Here is a 27,388-nt window from a genome sequence, read left to right on the forward strand (position 1 = left end):
GTGTATCATTCGTTCATTTAATTTTCAATTAGGAATTCAAAATCAGAAAAACAAAAAACTACTTATTTCATTATTCGTTTACAAAACCAATATTAAAAACAAATGACTTGTTTTTCGTAATTTCGATTTAATTCTCAGGTTAAAAACAGGAAATTGGGAAAATTGCCATGGGACACTGTGCGTTTTGAATATTTGATTTCACTAATATATGGCTTGAATATTTGATTCGCACATATCGGTGGACCTGAAATGCCCCTTTCTTCTGATTGGTCAACCTGCACCGTCGACTTCCTCAATGCTGTGAGACAGAATAAAAGTTCTCTGCTGTTTAATTGTTTAGATAAATTCATCTCAGTTAATATTAAATTCTTTACCATTTATTCTCCAGAACTCGCCATGTTTATTGCAGCTGAGCTATCTCTCTCATCAAATCAGTTATCAGACATTGACATTGCTCCGGTTTGAAAAGGCATGGTTTTAAATGAGACGACAAAAATAACCATACATTCATAAGACTGTTGAAGCATATGCCTACATTGTAAAGACATAGGCTTATGGTTAACTGTGGGGTAAAATTAGTTTTAGATTCTATATTCTTTGGGTATTCACCTGTGGTGTGTAAGGGACCGTGTGAAAACTCATTCAGTCATTTATTTGACTATTGACTTGCATGTTCTATCTAAAAAACAAACAAAACAAAAACAAAAAAACAACAAAAAAAACATTGTTATTTAAAAAATAAGAATAAATAAAAATAAAAATAAAAAAACATTCACAGGTTTTAGTAGATCGCCAGAGTGATGGCTGTGCATATGAATGTACAGTATTCACTGATATTATGGAAAAAAAATAAAAAATACTAAAATGAACAAAAACAATATTTTCACATTCCAAAAGTGGTAGTAAGTTCCCACTGGGCAGACTGACTTACTACAGGTGAGATTTATGAGTCTATCTACTGGGAACTTATTACAACCTTTGGAATGTGAAATAAAATTTTGGTGAATTATTATTATTATTATTATTTTTTTTTTTTGAAAATAATCTAATACTGTACTTATTATTGGACTTACTGTAAACATCTCATATGTAGTATATCAGTCTATCCACTGGGAACTTACTACAACCTTTGTATGTTAAAATAACATTTTGGTGAATTATTATTTATTTATTTATTTTAAATAATCTAATCCTGTATTCATATTATTGTACTTACTGTAAAAATCTTAATGTAGTAGCTCAGTCTTTTAACTGGCAACCTACTACAACATGTAAAAGTGTACTTTTAATGTTTTATGTTTAACTTGCATGTCAACAGAATGAGTGATTGGACACCACCTGTGTTTAATAGTGAGTGAAAGTTTCAGATGGTCCCTTAAGTACGCTAAGCAATGAAAGTGTATCGGGGCATTTTCAGTCATAATTCTGCAGCCACACCAGCTGACAGTTCTGAGTGCAGTGTTTTATGTCTGTATATTATAGTTGTATACCATTTATATTTATATACCACAATATCAAGCCAAGTGTGCGAAATCCTTGCAAACTTGCTGCCAATAGAGAGCGCGAGTACGAGAAACCGATTAAACCAAAATAAATAAATATCTAACCTAAAACTAACTGTACCCCGCTCAGGGAGTTTATGTGTGAGGGACTTGCTCACCATGGAAATTATGCTAAAAGAAGTTCATGAAATCTCGACCAGTGAATTTAAAATCAGCATTTACACACAGCCTTCACATTTGTCCGATAATAAAAGGCACACAAAACTGCCACGTATACGACCCAGCAGGTAAAGGCTACCCATATTCCCATTCAAAAACATGGATGTCGGAATGATCTGAGCTTGAAATTAGTACTCTTCGCTGCCGTGTAAATACTTACTGTCTTTTATTAAATATTAAATGTAATAAAATCTTCCAATTTATTTATTATTATTATTATTTATCATTTATTTACTGTTGTAGCTGTTATAATTCACTGACATGAATGCTCATCTGTATATTCCCTGAACCGCATCGTGCTTTGTTCATTGCACTGCAATATGAAAAAATGAAAATAAACCGATTCTAGGACAAAAGTGTCCCGACTGTAAGTCCACCATGACGCAGTACATGACTTGAAAAATCAGGACTGTCCCCAGTTTTAAAGTGATGTCTGGTCACCCTAACTGCAAATGCCATACCCAACTTCAGCCGATTCTCCAGTGCAGTGTGGACCACCAATGCCCAACTGAGTGTGTGTGTGTGTGTATCGCTCTTATCAATTGCTTCACGTGGCAGTGATTGTCCTAATGCTGAATCGCATGAAGACGAAACCCTGTCTGCATTCAGTGAACATTTTACGGTTATGTGTAGGCACTGTGTCTGACTATTTGATGAGAGAGATAGCTCAGCTGGAATAAACATGGCGAGTTCTGGAGAATAAATGGTAAAGAATGTAATATTAACTGAGACAAATTCATCTGAAAAATTAAACAGCAGAGAACTCTTATTCTGTCTCACAGCATTGAGGAAGACGATGGTGCAGGTTAACCAATCAGAAGAAAGGAGAGTTTCAGGTCCACCCATATGTGTGAATCAAATATTCAGGCCATATATTAGTGAAATCAAATCATCAAAAAGCAGTGTCCCATGGCTATTTTTCCAGTTTCCTATTTTTAACATGAGCATTAAATCAAAATTACAAAAAACAAGTAATTATTTGTTTTTTAATATTGGTTTTGTAAACACGGATAACACGGTCTCGGTGAGTCTGCTGGTTTGTTCTAGTTTGTGTTTACATTTTTCCTCTGATGATTCAGGTGCCGCTGGCTCATCAGCATTGCCATGGGAACCCTGATTGCTCCAGCTTTCAGCGAGCAAGCGGCACCTGATTGCTATTAGTTCCCTGCCGATATTTACACTACCAGTCAAAAGTTTTGAAACACTTGACTGAAATGTTTCTCATGATTTTAAAAATCTTTTGATCTGAAGGTGTACGCTTAAATGTTTCAAATTAGTTTTGTAGACAAAAATATAATTGTGCCACCATATTAATTTATTTCATTATAAATCTAAAATTTAATTAAAAAAAAAAAACGTTTTTGAAATTGATGACTTGGACCAAATAATAAAGAAAAGCAGCCAATAAGTGCCCAACATAGATGGGAACTCCTTCAATACTGTTTAAAAAGCATTCCAGGGTGATACCTTGAGAAGTTGGTTGAGAAAATGTCAAGAGTACATTTCTGAAAATTCTAGGCAAAGGGTGAGTACTTTGAAGATGCTAAAATTTAATACAGTTTTGATTTATTTTGGATTTTGTTTAGTGACAACATAATTCCCATAGTTCCATTTATGTTATTCCATAGTTTTAATGACTTTACTATTATTCTAAAATGTGAAAAAATTATAATAAAGAGTGAATAAGTGTTTCAAAACTTTTGACCGGTAGTGTACCTCACTCTGTTTTGTGTTCGTTGCTCGATTGTTGTTTGAGTGTTGTTACTTACCACTCTCTCCCTCTGCCCTAGTCAGTCCTGTATCGTGTTCTCTATATTGGTTGCCAGTCTTTGCTGTTTGTGCTTGGATTGTGGTTACCTTCCAGCCTGTTGCTTCGCTTTCCTCTGCTTCTCCTGAGTTTCCCTCAGCGGTTACCTCTCTGCACTGTATCTGCTTTTCACACTACCACAACACACACAGACCTACGAACACACCACTCTCCAGAGGATTCTTCGTGGATCTGCACTCTACACTTCCACTACACACAAGCCTACGAACATGCTCTCCTTCTCCACGCTGCAGTCGGTTTCAGGTACCCCTGACGCTTCACCAGCTCTTGCTGTGTTTAATAAATAAACTGTTCCTTGCCTCCGTACTTGGATCTTTTTTTCTCATCCTTTCTGACACAAATAACAAGTCGTTTTGTTTTTCAGATTTTTAATTCCTAATTGAATATGAAATGAATGAATGATACACAGATTCAAAACTTATCCCAAACACACACTCGCACAAACTTTCGTGTGCAACTCTAACCTACCTTTAGGAATTTACACAAGTCTCGTCTGCACTATATAGGTGGAACAAAGACTATTTCATAATTATATTTGCTTTCACACACACCAAAACACTCAAGACTGTCTTCAGATCTACAGCATCATTAATGAATGTCTTAACCTACATGTCCAAGCCTGTTTCAGTGCTGTAATAAGGCCAGTGCAGTAACTGCTGAGCGGTTACCTTACAGGAGGAGCAGAATAATGATTGAGGAGTGCAGAGGAGCGCCGTGTTCACTTTACTACCGCGGCGCTCCCCAAAATTCAGCGTATCGGTTGCAGCTTTTATAAAGGCTATGCTGCATTCTGTTTTGTGTGTGTGCTTTTCTAATATTAAGTGTCATTTCTGACACACAAAAGACTAAGATTTCTAATACGTAGGGCTGCCTTCATCTTAAGAGCACATTGAACCCATCAGTGTGTGTGTGTGTTTTGGGGCACCGCCGTGGGCTGATTGAACACTCGTGAGTCTGTTCCATAGCACCACTGCGTTTCTTAAGCTTGTGTTCTTTTGTTCAAATCCACAGAGGCTAATGAGGCTGTTTCAGGATTATCACTCCACATAGGCCAATCTCCCCTGGACACGCTGGTGAAAAAGCATGCAGTGTCAAACCAAAGTAAACAACGTGTTGCATGTGACTGATTGCAGTATCTGTGCAGTGGGTCTGACTGTGGAAGCAATTGCTTGATTTTCTTCTTTTCTGAGTATACCTTTCCAAGAATAAGAGAAAGGAATTTATTATTATGCATGTTGAGGCTGACTTTTTTTTATTATTATCTTATTTTTCTCCTGGGGTTCACTTATAATTTAACACTATGTCCTAACCAGACATGGCATGATAAAGCTGCAAGCAATAAAAGCAAGCAATCTCTTCCATTGGAAATGGGAATTGTTTGGTTTGGATTCCAAAATTCTCTCATTATTTACTCACCCTCATTATATCCCAGGTGTGTATGACTTACTTTCTTCAGCAGAACACATTTGAAGAAAAATATCTTAGCTCAGTAGGTCCTTAAAATCCAGTGAATGGAGATTTCTTTTTTGAAGCACCAAAAATCACAGACAGTCAGCATAAACTTCATCCATATGACACCATCTGTTAAATTAATGTCTTCTAAAGTGACTTGATCGCTTTTGGTGTGAAAAATATGAATATGAAAGTACTTTTTTTTTTAACTCTAAATCATGCTTCCGGTGAGCAGCATTACGCACATGTGACGTAATCACATTCACATTTGAAACAAGCAAGAGCTGACACATGTGAGTCACAGCCAGAAGAGCAGCGATGTTTACAAGTGAGAAGGAGGAACACTGTACAGTAGCTTGGTTGGTTTCGGTTTAGATCTGTTTCTTTACTCACAATGGTGTGTTTGTGTGCTCATCCTGGATGTCTCAACTGAGTGGAGGACATGATATTTTGTCTGTATCCATGTGTGGCAGAGTGGTGAAAGATTGAAAATAATAACTAAAAACTTAACCGACTACACCACCCTGGGAATTCCACCTAGGGAGTATAAAAAAAAAATAAAATAAAATTAAAATTAATAAGGTCACACAGAATCAATTCACTAATGAAAAGCCAGAGACATGGGTACAAGTACAAAAATAGACATTTTATTAAAAATGCAATTAGAATAAAACATTTAATCTTAAAATGAGAACTGGCCTTAACCAGGAGTTTGTGCAAATAGCAGGACACACACAATGCAATAGGAGTTATGTGATATAATATAGTTTATACAGTTATAAAATATGTATGATTAGACACAAGACCTGGGGTTTACCAGCAGAGGTGGACTGCAAGGACCGGTATCAGCCCTAGAAAGGAGGACCACTACATTCACATGTGTGCACGCATACACACACGTAGGACATTGACGCAGAAGATAACTAAGAGAAATTCAACAACTCCATGCAGAAGCGAACTAAGAGAAATTTCACAATTCTACACAGAATAATTTAAATACAGAATCTACACTGACTTTCTCCTGAGCTATAAAGAGATTCGAACTGGTGCCAGCAGGTCTGAGTTTCTCACATCTGAGTAATCTTAACTGCAGTAAGAACAGTGGGAAATCTTGGAAAAGGCACAGTGAAGCTCATCTGTCTTAGTTGTTAATCAGAGTAACCCCCAAGTAACCTCCATTGTTCTTCAATATAACCAACTCTCTACATTTCAAATTATTATACTAATCATGAGGCACATGAAGCTTCATTCATGAACATTTGACATGGACTTTGGACTTTTCTTATTTCACTACAATCCAAATACACATCCATGTGTAGGATTATGCTAAACATATGGACAAATGCATCCTATGCAGGTAATAACCCTGAAAATTTGGTTTTTCATAACGTGTACTGTATTATCCATATTGTAAAACCGATGAATTAACCATTATGACTTTTAATCAGGTATTTTCATGTTTTGTAACTAGCATGTTGAATATTCATGAAAGTATGTCATATTTACTATTGTTGGGTTTCATTTTGCATGTCTCGAATGCTAATGAAGGTTATTTTTTATTTTTATTCCTTAGCGTAATTATGATATTAAAGTTCATGTTTAAACATTGCCCTATTTTGAGTGGGAAAATCTTGACACACAAAAACTCATAAATCACCTTCAGAAGGAGGGACAGAGAGATGATCACATGGAAAGCCGCTTCTGATTGGCTTAGAGCCTCTTCAGGGTGTGAACAAACCAAATGGGTTAAAAGACCTGCCTGGACAACCCCCTTATCTCTCTACTCTGCTCTACAGCTTTAACACACTTTGACCTCTCACACCTTTTCTCCCTGGCGGGAGTCCTCGCCTCTGCCTAGTCATTCCATCACCCATCCATCAAACCAAACAAAGATCTCCTAGAACTGAACCAAGCCAAAGGACTTCAAAAAGCTCCACATGCCAAACAATGCATGCAACACAATGACTTTTGCTGAAATCTGGTGCTTTCTTTAATATAGCCTGAGTAACCCGATCTTAAATCACAGCCTACTAAATTAAGTTCTCAGTGTTTGTTCAAGGCAAGGTCTATAGACTCCATAAAGTTCATTTTTCTGTTATAGATAATTTTCCATTCATCTTCTGTTAAAGCTCACTTACTAGCCTGTGTTTGTTTGTCTATGTGTTAGTTTAGTTGTTTGTTAGTTTAGTTGTTTGTTGTAAATTAGTTAGTAAAGTTTTGTTTGTATTCAAAGAGAAGTTGACTGTATATCTGATCATATCAGTCCCTTGAAATCTGTCGATCCTAAATGCTACACGCTCATAAACAGTATTTCGATCTATTTGTGATGTTATTTTTAATGGCCATAAAAGTAGTATTACTGTAAAAATTAAATGTACATTACAATCAACTCATCACTGGCCGAAGACTTTGATCAGAAGTAAACATTGATTCTTTTAATATTCCCCAATCAACCATTAATTCCCTTTTTGAGCTAAATTCCTTGCAGATAAATTATAAGCAGATACAACGAGCCTGTTGTATTACATATTGAATGGTGGAGAATTTTAATCAGATTTCTAATCTGCTCAGGTGTCATTTATCTCATATTTATCGCATATATTTCCCTACATTATTTTGGTGGTCGAACGTGGCCAAGATTCTTAAACGAATTATTTACATATAAAATCCTACACACACACACACCACACAATAGGACTGGATATCAGTGACAAACACCACCACCAATACAAACGGGAAAGAAAGCCGGCCTCCCTGCCTTTGGCACCAAGATCCTGCAACAAACACAACAGGGTCAACAATTTAATATTCTAATCGCATCACTCCATAGCATTGGCATAAACTCATTGAGGCACAACAGTTAAAACAGGCCAAGGACCCATCAGAACACAGTTTCATTAAAAAACCTTATTACCAGTACTAGTATAACCTGCTCAATCAAGTGAACAGTTAATCTAATACACAACAGAAAAGAAAGTTGCTCAAGAGCCTTCTGACATAAGTGATAACAAAAAGAAAAAGACAAGGCAAAATCCAAAAAAAGAGAAAAGTACTACTGAAAAGGGGTAAACACTCTACAAAGAGACCCAGGCCTTGTTACCCTCCATTGAACAAGCCGCAGAGTTCACGCAGCAAATGGCCATTAAATCAGTGGCCGGACAAAGTTATAGGCCAGAGTGTTTCCAGAGAAATAAAGACCAGAACACCGCTCAAAATGGCACTAATGTGCAAAAATTAAAAAGGAAATAGCCAAACAAACAAAACAAATAATTTAAAGAAATAAGACAAAACAAAAACAGAAGAGGTAATTGAAAAATAAAACAAACACAAACAAAATAGCAGCTTTGTCCCCTAAACCTACCCATGCCCAATGCCCAAGAGCGCAAGGTTATATATACCAACAGAATGGCGTCTCGTCGTTCCAAACGCTAACACATAATAGCGTTGAGCTGAGAATGGGAGGCTGGAGCAACACAAACTAATCCAGTGGGCTACATTACGCTGTACAGCTGAGAAGGAGCAGAGCGACTCACAATTACAGATACAGGAACATGTCTTCAAGTCCACTACAATGATGAAAATGTGTTAATCACTGCATTAAAACAAGTTATAATAATATAATAAGTCTTAATAAAACTTGAACTTGTACTTTACCCATAACTTAGCCGACGGCTAAAAGCTCATACCTCTCCAACGTCCCCATCCACTTCCTGAAATGAAACAACAACAATGATGCAGCCGTGACGCTGACAGTGATGCATTTACAGGTGGCATGTAGCGACCCTTAAATAAGCAGGCAGTGACTGCTGATACTGCTTTGACTAGTAACTGTCATGATGACGTCAACGAGCCGCTAATCCAGGGAGGGTTTAATCTACCACACATGGCAATGCAAATACGTCACACGAGAGACCACTTGGACTTCACCCTCTCTTGAAGTGTTTAAGTGATTATAGTTATAAAGTTCTTAAATATTGATCTTTTTTCACACCAATTGTGATCGTATCGCATTAGAAGACATACATTTTACTGCTGGAGTCATATCGAGTACATTTATGCTGGCTGGCTGTGATTTTGGGAGCTTCAAAATAGAAATCTCCATTCACTTGCTTTATAAGGACCTTATGAGCTAAGATATTTTTCTGTTTCTCTTCAAATATGTTCTGGTGAAGAAAGGAAGTAATACACACCTGGGATATCATGAGGGTGAGTCAATAATGAGAGAAATTTCATTTTTGGGTGAACTATCCCTTTACCGATTTTGGTTCCTTAACGGTTCCATTAACGATTCTTTTAGTATTTTTAAGGAAGAAATATTTGGAAATAAGAAATGCAATTCTTGTATTTGCTGCTCTCAGCATCCCTTTACCAAGTGATTAAATCAATCTAATATTTTGAACAGAACAGATTCCTGCAAATAGGTGCTAACAACTTTTTAATTGAGATATTTTATTAATTTTTATAAAATATAAAGTAAGTTACAACAAAACTCGTAATGTGTGCATTCAACAACACATTTTTATTTTCAACAACCATCCTGTAATTACACTTAAACTTAAAGGTGTATTAAAAGACATGCAGAAAATGTCTCTATGACCTGTCAGATATCACTGAAATCCAGTCATGACAACTCATGGAAAGATTTAGCATGTTAATGTAGGTATGACATATTGACAGGATATTGGTCTTGGTGGACTAGATCTGCTATGCTGCTGCTGCAGAGAAAGTACTAAGACTTGTTATTGCTAAAATATACACAGACAAACAGAGATAAGCATGTGGACATGCTGCTGCACAGTTAGACAAAACACAAGACATGCTGCAGTGAGCATGTTGGACATGCTGCTGCAAAAATAGACAAACAATCAATCCCCCAACAATGCGAGGAAGCTGCACAAAATGCATAACACAAACACAGCCCCCAACCAAGCATATCTATCGCAAAGTATTGTGCACTGCTGTCATTACAAAGATCCATGTGCAAAGCGAGTGCATGCTAGCTATGTGTGCCTTAGCCATTGGCCAAATGGTGTAACACCTGGACCTGTTGGCTGAATGGCTTAAACGCCTAGTGATCTGATTCATAATATGTGTACCTGGACCAGTAAAGCCCAGATCTTATTTAACTAGTGACTTAGACTAGCTACGTGTCGATGTATTTAATATAATGACCTAAAATAGCCAGGACAGATTTGGCTGAGGCTTACCTTGTTAAAGGTGCACTTCTATGTGTCATGGCCAAAAGCAGACCTTACTGAGCAAGCTCTAAGAAAAAAAGCCCCAGCAAACCAACTGAGCAAATAGCATTTTCAGAGAAAAACTCTTGCAGCGTGCCGCAATGAAACTGGCTTATTTGTAAAACTGAGCAATTTAAATGTTAGAAAAAGAGAGACACAAGTGTATTGGCTACCTATCCATGTGAGCCCATTGGCTTAACATGTCATGTTTAGAGGATGCTTCTAAAAATAGTGGGGTGCTCTGTATAAAGTGGAGACGTAATATATAATTATTATTTTTTTTTTAGATTAAATCATGTTTAATGCTACCAAAACAAAAAATTGTTTAATGTGACCAAAACACGAAATACACTGCATTTGTTTTAATTATAATTTTTATTTATTTTTTATGTGCAATCATTAATTGCTACTGTATGTTTTTATTGCGCATGAATGCAGCAAGCAATGTCAGAAGAAAGATGTTATCAGAACTGCTGATCTAGAGTCAGTTTTCAACTTTCACTAATAGTTAATGTTTGGATTTGGCTTTGGGAAACTGATCTTAGATCAGCACTTATGGGTCGCTTTATCCCGGAGCAGAAATCGGATGCAACAGGAGTGCGATAATTCCGCTTTGAATTCTGTAAGCGTGAGTGGAGGTCGTAACCAATTAAATGCTTGTGTGTAAGTTGAAAGCAGAATGCTGTGCTGCAAATTAGGTCACTGATTTGCAAAATAATACATGTTTATTAGTTTTGATGCAGGGATTTTGTGTATGTTTTCGCTGGGATTCAAGAAAATCTACTTTGCCAATGTACAGTATTATTAGGCATACACATTCAATTGAGGGTGCTCTAATGTTTGTTTGAGGGTGTTTAGCACCCTCAAACAGGCCTGGTCACATGTGTGCTAGCCGATTGGCTAACAGATAACAAATTCAAAGAACCAATCAGCTTGCGCAACATAGAGTTTCATTGCTGAACTTTGGTCATTAACTGCCATGAAATATCACACATGTCTCTGTAACAGCCCTAGGCTCGGTAAACAATGGGGAAAAAAGATGTCTGCATGCCGTGGTCTGATACTTTGTTTAGCCAATCAGAAGACTCTCTGCCTATCAATCATTGTGTTCGTTCACAGGGCAGCACATATATGTTCGTATAGGTGCCAGTATGATGTCCTGTTCCTGTAAAATGCTTAAGGTTGGACAGCAAAATGCTCAGGGGGACCCTCCCCCTCCATCTGACCTAAAACAACACTTTTGTTTCACACTGCTGATTTAGTACACCATGCAGATTATTTTAGTATGGTGTACTTCCAGAAAAACGCATGTACGAGAACCATTAATGAAACCCAAAGTCGTGAAAAAAAAAATTAACCAGTTCTAAATAAGAAAACTACTCTTCCATTTAAATCTTCCATATAAAGTTTTTCTCTTAACTATGTGTAAACGTGACCAGCAACAGGACATTCTGTCTGTAGTTTGGTTTCTGTTTCTGGATGGTTTAGCATAGTCTCTTCATAGTCTCTCAAATTAAAATGGAGCAATTTTTTTGCTACTTCAACACAATGTCCTTGTAACAGACAAGGTCTCTGCTTAAGGGAAAGGAGGAGGCAGGAACCGGATTAACAATTACGAAGACTTTACTACAACATAAAACACAACATGAAACTGACGCACACACACAGACTCTCTCTCTCACTGGAGTCTCCGGCTCCTCCTTATCTCTCTCTCCCGCTGACTGGGGCAACCTCATTGCCCGGCCACGCCTTCCTCCTCGTCACATACCCCCAATGCCCGATTCAGGCCAGGGAACCTTCCTGGAGGGGAGGAGTTGCCCCTTCATCCGTTCCACCGCCGGCTGGACTTCCCCGCCTCCTGGGATCATAAGCAGGATGAGGGGAGGGAGAGGGGAGAGAGAAAGAGAGCAGGAGAGCCTGAGAGAGAGAGGGGAGGGGGAGAGGGAAAAAAAAGAAAAACACTCTGGTTCCTGACCACGCCACCCACCCGGTCCTCAGCCAGCTGGACTACCTCCGTCAGCGACACCGGGCGATGGCACTGGACTCTTCCCTGTGTCCTGGCAGTTGGCAGCGGGCTCCTTTACCACATGACGGATGGCAGCGGCTCCTCCACCTCCTTGCGGCCGGCAGAGGCTCCTCCGCCTCCTGATGGACTACAGAAGCTCCTCCGCCTCCTGGCAGACCGCATCATTAGCCCACTGATGAACCGCTCCAATACCACCAGATCATGTATCCTCGGCATCACGTTTTTGATCCAGCAGTGAGGTCTCCAGGACAGCGTGGTCCTCCTCCAGTCCCAGGTTTTGGCAACAGTGTAACAGACAAGGTCTCTACTTAATGGAAAGGAGGAGGCAGAAACCGGATTAACAATTACAAAGACTTTAATACAACATAAAACAACATAAAACTGACACACAGCTTCGTGCGTCTCTCTCTCTGGCGTCTCCAGCTCCTTCTTATCTCTCTCTCCCACTGATTGGGGCAACTCAGTGCCAGGTGTGCATCCTCATGGCCCGGCCACACCCTCCTCCTCGTCACAGTCTCTTGACATTTTCTCAACCAACTTCTTGAGGTATCACCCTGGGATGCTTTTTAAACAGTATTGAAGGAGTTCCCATCTATATGCTGGGCACTTATTGGCTGCTTTTCTTTATTATTTGGTCCAAGTCATCAATTTAAAAAACATATATTTTTTTATTTTTGTTTTATTTTAGTTTTATAATGAAATAAATTAATATGGTGGCACAATTATATTTTTGTCTACAAAACTAATTTCAAACATTTAAGCATACGCCTTCAGATCAAAAGATTTTTAAGATCATGAGAAACATTTCAGTCAAGTGTTTCAAAACTTTTGACCGAGAGTGTATATGATTGGAAAAATAGTCTTTTATTTAACTGAAAGTCACAAAATGCAAAACAATACAGGTGCATTTTGAAATGATTTAACTAATCATCTTGTAATGAATGTCACTTCAGCTCTACTTTCTGAGTATGAATTATCATATGCAGTAAAAGACAGAACAATATGCAAGCACTGTAAAAGGTTTTGCTACAAACTCAGCTGACTGGCTTCTCTCCTGTTTGATTTCACATGAGTCTCTTCAGACCTGGTTGATTTTAGTTGAGAGCTGCGGTTGTTCTGTAGGTGTCTTTGCATAGTGCTTGTGTTAGCCGCGGTGTACGGCACTATTTTCTTACAGTGCTTACATATTGGCTGTGTCTCGTTTGGAAGGCTGCGTCCTCCGGAGGTCGCATTTGTCTGCCGCATACATCATCGAGGCTGTCTCCTTTCATTTGTTTTATTTTTTTATTTATTGGGAATGCAAAAAAGGTTAACAGCTGTATAAATGTAAGTGCATATACATAAAAGGCATTGAAAATAGATAAAAAAAAAAAGAAAATAAAAAAATAAATAAAAAAATGAAACGAGACAGCCTCGATGACATATGCGGCCGATAAATGCGACCTCCGGAAGACGCAGCCTTCCAAACGAGACACAGCCTTTGTTCGTGTCTTGTCTGTCACTCTGTCGCCGTTTATTGTTTCCACCGGGTACCTAAAATGCTGACACACAAATTATTTAAAAGTGGCGGGGGCATCTTCTATGCTAATTTCACCCTCACACTCATGATATCATGAGACAGCTTTTCACCTCAACGAGAAATATCGTCACGTTTTAATATCGTGAGATCTCGTAGCACGAGAGTCACACCCCTAGTAATTCATATTGTAACGCAAGTATGCATTTAATTCTCAGCATTGCCACAAGGGGTGCTACAGTGGAAAATATCATAAACAGTGTTCTTTCATTGTCAGTTTTCTCTTTTAGAGCAACTATCCTCATGGCAGAGCAACATTTTGAGACATGACAGAGCAACATTGCAATGTGTTAGCCAAGCATTTAGGTCTGCATCTGCACTTGCATTGAGTATGTCTCTGGCCTTAGTCTGCATATTTTGATGGCCAGCTGAAATTATTCTAATGACACATTATAATTATTAATGAAACAATCACAATTTAGACAAGACTTACTTATGAATGCTAATATGGTAGATAATTTGTTGTGCGATTGTAAATGTTGTTTAATAATTTACCCTAAGAAACCCATTTCAGAGGTATTAGGCTCAAACAAACGGATTTTAAATGGCTCATTAATGTGAATATGTGTAGCGGCACTAATCTCTGCATTCTAATTCAGGCCTTGATCTGCTTGTTGCTTGTTAAAGTGAAGCACTATTCACTGCCATTGTATTAAAAATATGGACTGCAATATTCATTTAAATTTCTCCTTTTGTATTCGGCATAAGAGAGGAAGGATGAGTTTGAAAAGACATGAGCTTGAGTAAATTATGACAGAATTTTCATTTTTGGGTGAACTATTCCTTTACACTTCTGCAAATGATCCATAACACAATGGCACATTTGGTCTTCAATGAGCCCAAGAGTGCACACGTTACACCTCTCTTTGTCTCACTCCACTGACTGTCCTGTTCAAGGCTCTTATGATTGCATATAGAACTGCCAGCCTATTCTAATCTGCACCCTCCTACCTACAATGACTTGTACACCTACATCTCTGTAGCTCATACTTCTCTGAGCAATACTGTAAGTTTGGCTCCTTTGGATGAATCACTTATGTTGTAGCATTCCTCATTTGTAAGTCACTTTAGATAAAAGCGTCTGCTAAATGAATAAATGTAAGTGTGATTATCCTGACAGCAATGGATTGTACAGAATAACTTAACATCAATGGGAGAAACAGGAGATTAACCACAAAAAAATCAGTTACTCAGCCAAAGTGAGCAAAACCTCAAACATATTCATGATTTCCAGATCACTGATTTGGCTCACTAAGCAACAAGACCATTAACATTAATTTTGCTTTTGTTGTTTCCTACTGCAGTTAAGAGCACACATTTGTTGATAGATTTTGTCATTAGGTTTGTAGCAGGCATGCACGTTACTGACAGTTAAGCGATAGTTCGCACAAAAACGAATATTATGTAATTATTTACTCACCCTCATGTTGTTCCAAAACCATGTGCTGCTATTTTTGAAGAATACTGACACAGCTCTTTTCCATAAAATGACAATTCACAGTGACTCGGCTGTCAAGCTCCAAAAAGGACCAAAAAACAGAATAAAAGGACCTACATAAAAGTAGTCCATATTGTATGATCTGTGTGCTGTAGCCTGAAATTAAGACTGTCATTCATCAAAAATCTTCCCCTCTGTTGTTGCTTTCAAATTGCATTGCCTGTCATCATGTTGAATTCGGTTTTGACATATGTGAGTAAGTAACCAAATTCTGATTTGCCATCAAGTATCATAAACTTGCCATGACACAACTTTTCTTTTTATCTGAACATGATTTCAAATGAGATTTCAGAGCTTCTTTGAAGGGGAATGTTAGCAGTGAAAAACGACTTAAAATTCTGTCTTTTCCTCACACAAAGCCATTGTATTGCTTCAGAAGACTTACTTTTGGCTTATTTTATGTTGCATTTCTGATGTTTTTTGTTCTTTGTGCAACTTGACAGCTGTGGACACAATGAGCTGTCAATTGTAAGACCAAAACTGTGGCAAAATATAAACAACTCTAAATTAAAATAGTAATACTTTCATCAATTCCTTGAAGGGGTCACAGAACAATACAGAATGTAATAGACTTTTCCCTTACATAGTATAGCCAGCAAACTGCATTTCTAGACAAGCTGAGTTGCAAAAACAGCAAATGATGGAGGGACAGATAATTATTTGCACACTAATGCAGATTTCACTTTAAGGTTGAATTTTTGCAGCAAACAAACCATTGCAGATCAGGCCGTTGCAGTTTTTCATGTTTGACAATATTATATATTACACTCTTTTCTAACTCTATTTTTAAGGCTGTTGTGAGATGTGGTGATGTGTGACAGACTGACAAAAGCAATTTGTGTGTTTTTATGTATTAGTCTTTTCATTTTATTTTACTTTCAGTGGAAAAGTTTCCAAATGTTTCTTGTCCTTCTTTACTCCTGCTGACTCTTTTTCCTTTTCACATCTCTTTTCACACTTTCTGCTCTGTGAGCTCTTTCTAACCCGTATCCCTTCACATAGTGCAGCAGCAGCACTGGGTCCATGTGCTCTCTGATCTGATACACTCTTTTTGTAGCTGTAGTACAGCTAAGAACCCCAAATAAGCCCCTCTTATCAGGAAACATCACACGCACATTCTGGCATTATTCACTCGGTATAAAACCTGAGTGTAGTTATTTTTTTCTGTGGAACATAAAGGAGACTTTTTCAAGATTCTTTATGTAGCTCATTTCCAGTTCATAATTACCAAGGCTATGAAACTCCATAAAAGAACCATAGGTTAAAGAAACCCTTGTTATTAATGACACCTGTGGCCGTTAAGTGAACTGCAGCCAGCTACCTTTTGCTCGCGCTCGTGCACACACTCCACAGGGTCGTGAGCGAGCGAGCGATCATCGACCAAAACAATGACATAACGTACAAAGACACTGAACATGATTCACTGGCATCATGCTGGCAGATGAGGTAGCATAATTAAAATTACAGTTATGATTGTTTTACTACAAACTTTGAGATTAAACTAAAACTACTTATCAGCTAACATTGCATACTCATACACACATACAGCTACATACTACCGAACTATACCAGATAGTTTACTGTTGCACTGCAGTTGTTGCACTATTGTATGTTTTGTCTGTCATATGTTGTACTACGAATAAGAAACCAGCTTATTTGCTTAAATTTATCCTGTATACCTGACTTTTAGTATAAAGAGAAGATCGTTGAAATTATTTAAAAGTTACGAAGCAAGGTATCTTGCAATTCGTCAACGTTAGCAGGCAAGATCAAGTTAGCTAAAATTACACAGATCAATCCTTATTGCACTGTATTTCACATGCTTTTCAGTTAGGTAAACTTACCTGTCCAATAAGAATAATGCCAATTCAGGGTCAGTTTTGATCTCCAAAACCAAATGAAGCTCCCTCCAGGAATCAAATTCCCTGCCAATGTTCACTCTAGTTTTCGCTCGACCACGATCACGTTCCCAATCAGCCAGACTGGATGCAGTAGATAAATGTTTATTTTTTTTTTATTTTTTTTTGGCTTACTCTGAGTTTGTGTAGGAGTCGGTGTTGTGCTGGGAGCCGGATGTGTGCTGGATTCCGTCTCTAAGATAACGTTACCTAGTTTGTTGTCGCTGTTGAATAGCGGAAGAGAAGCACTGAAGCAAGGCTCTTGGGAGCGCGCATAAACATCACATCCTTTGGATTTTCCCGGCAAAAGCGACCCGCTCCCTTCGCATGAAAATCAGTCTACAGGCTTTAATAGGCAACCTAGGAAGTCCGGGAAGGGCTCATTTTTTTAAGTTGCGGTACAAACCATTCACACATTGGCAAAAAAATGCAAATATTACATGAAAATTGTTACATATTGTACCTTTAAATGTAGTCTACATGACTCTTGCACTGTATTCTGAGTCTTCTAAAGCCAACAATTCATTGACACACTCATCATAGCACATAAGCTTACTTGTCTCCAGGTTCTGCCATAATAAGCAGAAATGGTGGCTGAACGAATCTGAACAAATTTCTCCCACATAGGCCTATTCGAAGTGACGCATTGCGTATGGTTTCGACATATGTAAGAAGCAATTTGGCATCAATGCTGTCAAACCTGTTGTGATCATTTTTTAATCTGAACACTTTCACAAATTAGATTTCAGAGCATCAGCGAAAGGGAAGATTATCAATGAATAATGACTTAAATTTTGTTTTGTTACTCACACAATTCTATTCAGTGGCTTTAGAAAACTTGGAATATTGTGAGTGAGTTGTGTGATCTATTTATGATAGTTTTATGCTGCTTTCATGGTGTTTCTTGTCTTTTTTGGTGCTTGACAGACTTGGTTGCTGTATGGAAAAGAGCTGTATCACTGTTAAAATAATGGCATACAGGTTTAGAATGACGTGAAAGTGAAGGCATATTCACATTTAACTTTGCACAGCAAAATTATATGGGCGAAGAAGCCGTGGGCAGATGATAAGTGCTTGTGAAACCTAAAAAAACTATTGCCAATCTTTTTAATGCTGCACTCTCTACTCCAAAAAATTAATTTGCTGCTAAAAAGATATCCTTGTCTATTTTGAATACTCAGTGTATTTGTGTACGAAGCACCGCCCACACAGACGTCACTGCCAAACCAAGCAAATTCCTATTGGTCAACGTGGCAAATTCTCCTGACTTGAACTCCATGTGAAAACCGTGTTTTGAGTAGGGTTCCCAATTTGCCTGGCAGGATATTCCCACGGAAATCCACACAACCATTGAGATGACAGGAACCTTGCCGTGCTGAGGTAAATGTGACCGCACCTTGAGTAAATAATTAGGAAATTTATGGGCATGTCGTCTTTCTAGCAAAAATGAACATTTTCCAAATAAGAGATAATATATTTCAAATAAGTGTGATCTTAAAAGTGTGTGGCTGTCTATGCACCAGAGGGCCTTCAAAAAGCATTCACAAGAGCACATAAGCAAGGATTTATATTTTGTTTTTAAAAGCAAGAGTATAGATCAAGAATAGGACCTGAACCTCTTCCTCATTGTTAATGAAAATGTGCTGGATTTCTCTGCAGAGCGAACGGACCCTCTGCAAGTTCATTTAATCACAGCTGTCAACATCAAAATATGATGACAAGTGCTGGGAGAAGTTAAATGTGGAGTTCAGAGGATCACATTTCACTCACAGAGAGCCAAAGAATCCTACAACGCAGCAGTGTTTGATTTGAGTCGCTCTATTCTTGAGTGCAGCTTTTTAATTTTGCCTGATACATTAACTTCAAAATGTTCATGAGGAGCAGTTCATTCAAGAACTGCATGCTTTAAAACCATTTGCATTACCAACCTTGGTTCCGGAAGTATTCTTCCCATTCATTTTCTCCATAGGGATATCAAACAATTATTTAATAGAGTTCTAAGCCATGAACAAAACCAACCAGCTCCAAGATGAATCACAACAGTACAAACTTTAATTTAAGACAAAAAGTATATTAAAAAAAAACTCCACTAGACACATGAAGCATTGCAAATGACGTAATTGAATTTAAAAATGATATAGGTACAATATACAACTACTGAATTGCAATCATTGTTTCTAAGTATAAAAACAATTTCAAAGTTTACAGCACAATATTCAACCAGTAACTGTATTATGGGAAAATGTAGCTCTTTCCCAGGAATTCTGTGATAAACCCTTTGGTCTTTTGTTTCATGAAAATGTTTTTAAAATAATGTTTTCACTCCAGAACAATTGGAGTTTCCCTTTTTGGTTATGTTGTGCAAAAACCTTCAGTTTTCATTCCTTGAAATGTGTTTAGTCCCTGCCACTGTTTAAACTTATAAAAATACCAGAGAATGCTGGAAGAAAACTGTAAAGAACACACACCATAAATGGTCAATTAGCAACTTAAATAAATATTGGTTATTTATTGCCTTTTAAGGATCTCATATTGAGAGACTACATACATATTTTTTTGCAAAATAACAAAGTTAATTTGTTACACTGCAAGGCCATCTAAAATTAGCTCAATAAAGGCCAAAAGATGAAAAAAAGAAATAGTGACCAGTCACAGCACCAAAAATATACCCTTTCCCTTATACGTTAGCATAAAATGTAACCTAAAATCTTGATGCCTCAAATACTCAGAAGCACACCAACATGAGCAGAACTTTTCAGGACAACTATAATTGGGCTGCCGCAGTCAGATAAATTGATTATTTAGTTATTGCAGGAACAGGCAGGCAGGCACTGAGGTGACAGCCATGTAAGATCTACCCTTCACATCTTGCCCAAGTGACATGCTTCTCTTTACTTAACTCAACTATGCATACTGATTTCTTCAGTTCACCGATGCAAATGAGAGTCATAAACTGAAATAAATCACAGTAGAGTCAAATTAAATTAATCCTGGAGTGAAATGAAAAGGAAAATAAAATCTACCAGATCAAACCTGAATAAATCTCAAAGTATTTCAACTCACTGCAGGAACATCCACCAGCTGTCATGAGGAACATTAAGTTCATCTCCCTTGTTCTTTCTTAAAAAAAAGAAGAAGAAAAAAAGAAATCCAGTCTAAAATCCTCTAAATGGGCAAATGTTTGAAGATGCAGTTATCGTCCAGAGATGAAAGTTACACCTCGCAGGAATGGAGAAAGCCCAGTAAGAACTGAGGACATGTGCCCAGATCATCAACAGAATGATGCATTACCAACCTTACATTCCAGGAATAAAGAAAGTATGCTCAGAACTAGTCTTGTGTAGCCAGACCTTTGATTTGTGGGATTAAATCTGGTCCACATTGCAAGCTGTCTGTAATCGGTGGCTTAGAGTGTGAAACTCGTCTCATTCAATTTTGATTTGTATAGCTCTATTTTACAATACGTGTCATTTCAAAGCAGCAATAGTGCCTTGCAAACCCCCCCAGTGGGCAAGCCAAAGGTAATAATAGCAAAGACAAAAACACCCTCAGACATTATAAAGATTGGTGAAGAAACCTTCAAGACTCAGCTGGGTAAGCCTACCACCTCAGGCTAACTCCACTGGCTGTGTTAACCCAAGAATTATTTAGCTATTTTCTGAATTTTAAGAACAATGATGTACGATTCAAAATCAAAACTTAATTTATAATTGCTTATAATTTCATACATACTGTAAGTCATACAAACTCGATATCAAAACTAAGAGATCTTGCCACATAAGTTCCTGTGTTATCAATGTCATGATAAAAATACTAAGCATTACACTATTTACTGACAGATCTCAAGTTCAGTGTTCCTATACATAGCCTGTGCAGTAGGAGGGATGACAGAGGATCGGTGCGATTTCATCCTGAACTTTTGTATTGAACTTCACCTAAACAAAAGAAGAAAAAAGTATCTGAACTATTCAAAAAGTTTATTACAAACAAAAACCACCATTCTATGTGAGAGGGGGAGACTCCCAAAACTGCACAGCTAAAAGAATCCGTCTGTCTGGGGTTCAGTCATTGTGAGAGAGAAAATCCAGACAGACCACCTCAAATGACATGACGAATGATGAGAGGGCAGATAGAAAAATAACATCAGGACAAAACAAAAATCAGAATCACTGCACTATAATTGGAAAGGCATCATGCAATTTATTTATTTATTTATAAAATTACTCAAATATAACCCACAAAAATCAACATGATTTATTAATGTAACTAATATTTGTTTATTTATTTGACATACTTGTTTGTTAATTTACTTGACATGAAAGCCTGTCAGATTTTGACTTCTGAGAGACTTCAAGCATTTAATTCTTCAAGATAAAATCTCCAGCAAATGTGTCATAAATTTAACATCTGCTGCCAATAACTTTCCTTTACTGCAAACTACTGAAGGATTGAACTGATCTGACAATGTAAATATTCATTACATCATGACTTACATTTAGTGATACAGGTTATTTGAATTGGAACAGGCACTGGCCAGCTGCTGGCTCAAATCATATCTCAGACAGAATAGGACTCTGAGAATAGGGGGCCTTGGATCTCCAGCAGCTCACAAAAAGACACAGTTAGCCTCTGGAGATCAAAGGAACACTGTAAACCCTTATGTTGTAATTCCTGAAAAATTCAAGTAGATTTTAAATGTTAATAACTCTTACTATTGAGTAAAACTATAAAAAACTGCAGCTATGGGGAATACACACAAAGCTTTGCACTTGAATTATTTAATTATGTTTCCTTGGTCAAAGGGAACATATGGTGATATTTCAATAGTTATTTTAAAGAATTCATGGAGGTTTTATCTTTTTCATGGTATTATTTACTGTATGTTGTTTAGCTGCAAATAGTTGTTTCATATGAAGACAAAAACAGGGTGATCCCCTTTGGTTAAATTGGACCCTGTTGACATGATCCCAGTTCTCCTTGTGCTTGTGCAACTGAAGTACAGGCATACATGCATTTCTGTGGAGAATACGTTTATTACAGGATTGACTCAGAATCAGTTATAATCTTCATTTTTAAGCTGTGTTTTTGTATGGCCTAAATTTGGATCCATCCCATTAAAATTATTAAGATGAAACAACAAATCTGAGTTTAGTCTACTTGTATCTAGTGACCATAACTTAAATTGTTAAGTTCAATCTATGTGAACACTAAGTTACACAAAACTTAATTACACAAGTGTTGGAGATACCATTACTCAAATCAATAGAGGGAACGAGTATCCTCAATCAATTGAGAAGACAACATATTAGGGTTTTCAGTGAAGAGTTTCCCCAAACGTGAAAATTCATCCGCATGTCGTTCCAAAAAAATATGACATTCTTTCTTCTGTCGAACGCAAAGAGTTTGAAGAATTTCCTGGCCTCTTTTTCCCCCACATAATGGAAAATGTAAAAATAATATTTTTGGAAATTTGGAAAAAAGAGGCCCATTCCAGCTAAAAAAAAAAAAAAAAAAAAAAAAGCACTATAAAAGTATCATTCAAGTGGTCCATACGACTTCCGTGCAATATTCCATGTCCACATAAAAAGGCCAAAATTGAAGTGGTTATTCAATGAAAATCTTCACCTCCACTGTAGCTCACATCAAACATGGTGTCATTTTTGTAGGCAATATGACTTTTGTTGTCCATTTCAGAACTTCAATTTTTGTCTGTTTTCCTCACAAAGCTATTGTATGGCTTCAAAAGACTTATAATATAGTGTGCAAGTTGCATGGGAAACTTTTACTTGGTGCTTTTTTGTTATTTTCGAGCTTGACAGACCCAGTTCCCATTCACTTTCATTATATTTACAGTATACTGTATATAGTTGCCAGGATATTCTTCAAAAATTCACCATTTGTGTTTCACATTAGAGAGAGTCCTGCAAGTTTGGAACAACATGAAGGTGAGTAAATAATGGCAGAATTTTACTATTTAAAAAAAAAAAAAAAAATCATGCTCAGATGGACTACAGTTACTGTACATATTCAGGTATCCTGACACACACCTCACATCTGGAGGACAGAAGCATTCAGTAAAGGTGTTTTTCACAGATACACTTTCATCATAAAATAAGCCTCTCCAAATGAAAAACATAAAAAAAAAAAAAAATCCAGATGATTACAGGGGACTGAGAGACCACCCTCTGTTTTCAGCTAGAGAAGAGCAGTCATTGGCTGAGCTGAGAGATTTGATTGGAGCAAATCTCTACTCATTACATCAATATCAAGCTGCCCTTCTTTTCATACACACCTTGATAACAGGGTGTGTATTGTGTTTGAAGGCAGCATAAATGCTGTAATCTTTGTCAAGCATGTCAGTTACAAAACCGCATCGCTTCCACCTTGCCAATGCCTTTCAACTGTTTCTCTAGTATATGTAATCATGTATAGGAAAGATCCAATATTTTGATCAAAAACTTATGACATAACTATCTGTGGCAATTTTACTTAGACATGTCTAGACAAGCTTATTTTACTCTTTAAGACTCTATCAGAGACTTTGACATGCTCATAAAGAGGTAAGCATCAAAATGTCATGTGGCTAATGTGATGCAGCGAGTTCACTTGAACTTTCCAAACTTCTCCATTAAAGTGCAACAGTTATCAACAGAGCTTTTAATCAGAAATTCAATAAATATTCAGCAGCGTTAATATTAGTGAGTATGATGGACTGTCCTCAGAGTTGCTGTCCTAAGTGTGTTGCTGTAACTGCAGACAGGGATAAACCTTAGACCTTAGGACTTCTCTGATTGCTTGAAAACTCTACTGTCCATCAGTGCAAGAGTTTCAACCACAACCATATTATACAGACATACTAGAACAGTGGCAAAGTCCATTTAACCTCCTGAAACCTGAGCATGACTGCTGTGTGGATTTTCCATTTCATTTTTTGATTTGTAACTAGTAGCACCTAATAAACATGCAAATAAATAAATAAATAAATAAATAAATATTCTAGAGCAAATAGTTTTCTTAAAAATGTATGACCACATATGTGAAATTCTAAATAATACCAAGCAATAGGAAATCAGATGTTTTGTTGTTGTTGTTGTTGTTTTTTTTATCAAATTGTTTATTATGTTTCCAGGAGTGCTGGTTATTCATGTTTATCAGACGTTACAGACATTACAGCTGATTTTCCCTAAAGCTGCTTTGGAACAATGTATAAATGGGAAAAGCACATAAAAAACTAAAAAACTAAAAATGATTTGACTTTGACTTTTTTGTTACAAAATGTTTTTTTTTTTTTTTTTTACATTGGCGACAAAATCTCAATGTTCTCTCTTTGATAGCCAGTGCTGAAGCATTTTACCAATTAGAAATTAGCATAAATAATTTTGATTCAAAGTAATGGCCAGCATCATCCAATCACTGCCAACCACGTTAAAATAAAATAATACATCATAAATTCTGAATGTATGTGCTGATTTCCATTGTCCCTTGTCTGCCAAACATTCTGAGTGGTCCAAACATCATCTGCAGCCTGAAACTGAACTTTTGGTCAGATTTTAGGAGTGAATGCACTTAGCAGCATAGGAAAGCTATAGGGTGCTCCCTTGCTCCTTACTTAGAGAATGGCTTAACCTCCAGTGTGCTGTCTGTCTGCACCCATCTCAGAACAGTTCGTAATGCACCATATTTTTATCCTAACTCCATAGAAAGCCTCTGCGAGCAGCATCTTTCAGCTTTTGGATGAACCCATCCTCTATGTGATAATGCACAATAAATTTAGGATTTCTAAAGAAAAATAGCACTAATGTACACATTAGTGAACATTGTACGTTTCACGATAAATCGCTCAAATTTTAAAAATGGCATATCAGATGAAACTAGAGACTCTAATCTTTTGAATCAAACATGTTTCGATGTAAAAACTTAATTAGGTTTCTTACCAGATGTAGTTTTGTTGGCGTTTCTCCCAAAGACAAATCCTGCTGTGATCGGCATTGCGTGTAGCAAAGCCAAAATCTCGAGAACTGAAAAATCAAAATCTCCATGAACTATTTGTCAAGATTATGAATAATAACATACTTATATTAAATCAGTAATACAATCTGGCATCAAATGTATCATAAATTGTCGCTCTTTAGTTCAAAGCATGCAAACAAACAAACAAACAACAAAACAAAAAAAACTATTTTGCTGGTTCAGCAAATGCACATGTATGTTCTTGAGGAAACAGACAGGCAGGACTGGCCATCGGGAGCACCGGGACTTTTCGCAGTGGGCTAGTTGAGAAGTAGGCCGATCTGTGAAATTAAAGTGTGAGTAAATTGCGCTACCAGATTAAACCGCAAGCACATCCGCCGGCTGCAGAGCGAGAGCAGAGCACGGGGACCGGCCTCTCTCACCCGCACAGCACTGACAAACCCGTACTGTGCTCAGTGCGAGGCACTACTCATTTGAATTCGACACAGAATTCTCTGTTATACACATGTATGATAAGGGAACCTTTATGGCTTCATGCTGAAGCTCGTTAAAACCAGATTAAACAGCTCAGACATCATGAACTGCAGTAATGAGGTAAAAAGGAAAATGCACATGGCTTTTCAATCCACACATCACCACCCTTATAGAAATTTACCTTGAAGTTGCAAAATAAATTTAGAAACTTTTTTCTTTTGTCAGAAATGTATATATTTATTATAAATTTAACTGTAAATATACTGTACATTTAAGAAGTCCTACTGTCAGAATGATTGAACATACATAAATTAGGTGTTAATTAACTTTCTACAAAATGTATTGTTGTTAATATCAGTAAATTTACATCTACAATCCAACTCAAAATCACTGCTTACTGTCAAATGTGCATTTCTATGTAACAAAAAATAAGCAATATTATTTTTGGTGTCTGTCTTATTTTTCTGTCCATGGCCCGGATGGGTTGGATTTTTCCAGGGTTGATTGTCCAGCCCTGCAGACAGGTGATGTCTCTATTAAAAAGGTGATTAGTTTGGTTCTGTAAACTGTAAGAAGACTTCCATTCCTACAGCCGCCATATTTTTCCCATTAATATTAATAAACGTCACATGTATTTATCTCAACTGGTGGTTAAGTGACTCATGTTCTGATAGTGTCATGGACTATATAAGCCTGAGTGGTAAGGAGGGCAAAATAAATATTCTAATAAATGGTTTTGGCGCAAATTTGATCTGTCTTTTAGTAGCTAGCCACTGAAAACCATGAGCAAAACTATATTAAATGAAATAATTAATATAGGTTATTATATGTTTTAAAAGAAACTATATAAAATTATTAATTCATGTTAATATATATAACCTCATTAAATAACATTAAATACATGTTCATTTACAACACAGACAAACCACCACAACAATAAGCTACATTTTTATACTAAATATTATTACTATTTTTATTATTATTATTGTATCACATTTTTATTTGCTTGATAAGCAATTTTAGTACTATGTTGGGTTGCCATTCGATGTACTAAGGCAAAAACAGTTGAGAACCACTGTGCCTGAAAATGGAAGTTTTGCAAAAAATTTACAAAAACAAAAAGCAAAAAAAAAAAAAAAAAAAGAATGACAATAGATGTAATAATGTATGAAATGTCGTTTGAAACAAAAGTGCTCTAAATCAGCAAACAGGCAGGTTGGAAGCATGCCTGAAACAGCACCAAGCTTAGAAATTTCTCAAATGTATTGTCTCAAATTCTAAACCATAAAACACAAAGCTATCATTTGTGCATTCATTGTTCTCTGTGACAGGCATCTTCATTTTAATATTTAATAAGCCAAATTCAGATCAGAAACAGCTATTTTCAGAAATCTCCTGAAAGCTGTATTTTCTCCAAACAAGATTTAAAGAGAGGATTATACTCTACATAAACAAATGTCTCAATGCTCACTGGAGAAATCATATCCTCTCGTATCTTGCAACCTACCATTAGATTCAAAAACCAGATACAATAAAAATACAAATAAAAAAATAAATCAGAACCATGAATACATTTTTCAACAGTTCAAAATTGAAAGGCTACAAAAATAGTGAGTTCTATACAATCATCTCCTATTGTAATGGTATTAAAATCTCTTTTTGCTGGATCTGACTGCTTCATTAGAGACACTAGCACTGAAGGCACTC

This window comes from Myxocyprinus asiaticus, chromosome 23, assembly GCF_019703515.2.
Source record: "Myxocyprinus asiaticus isolate MX2 ecotype Aquarium Trade chromosome 23, UBuf_Myxa_2, whole genome shotgun sequence".
In the NCBI taxonomy this organism is placed as follows: Eukaryota; Metazoa; Chordata; class Actinopteri; order Cypriniformes; family Catostomidae; genus Myxocyprinus; species Myxocyprinus asiaticus.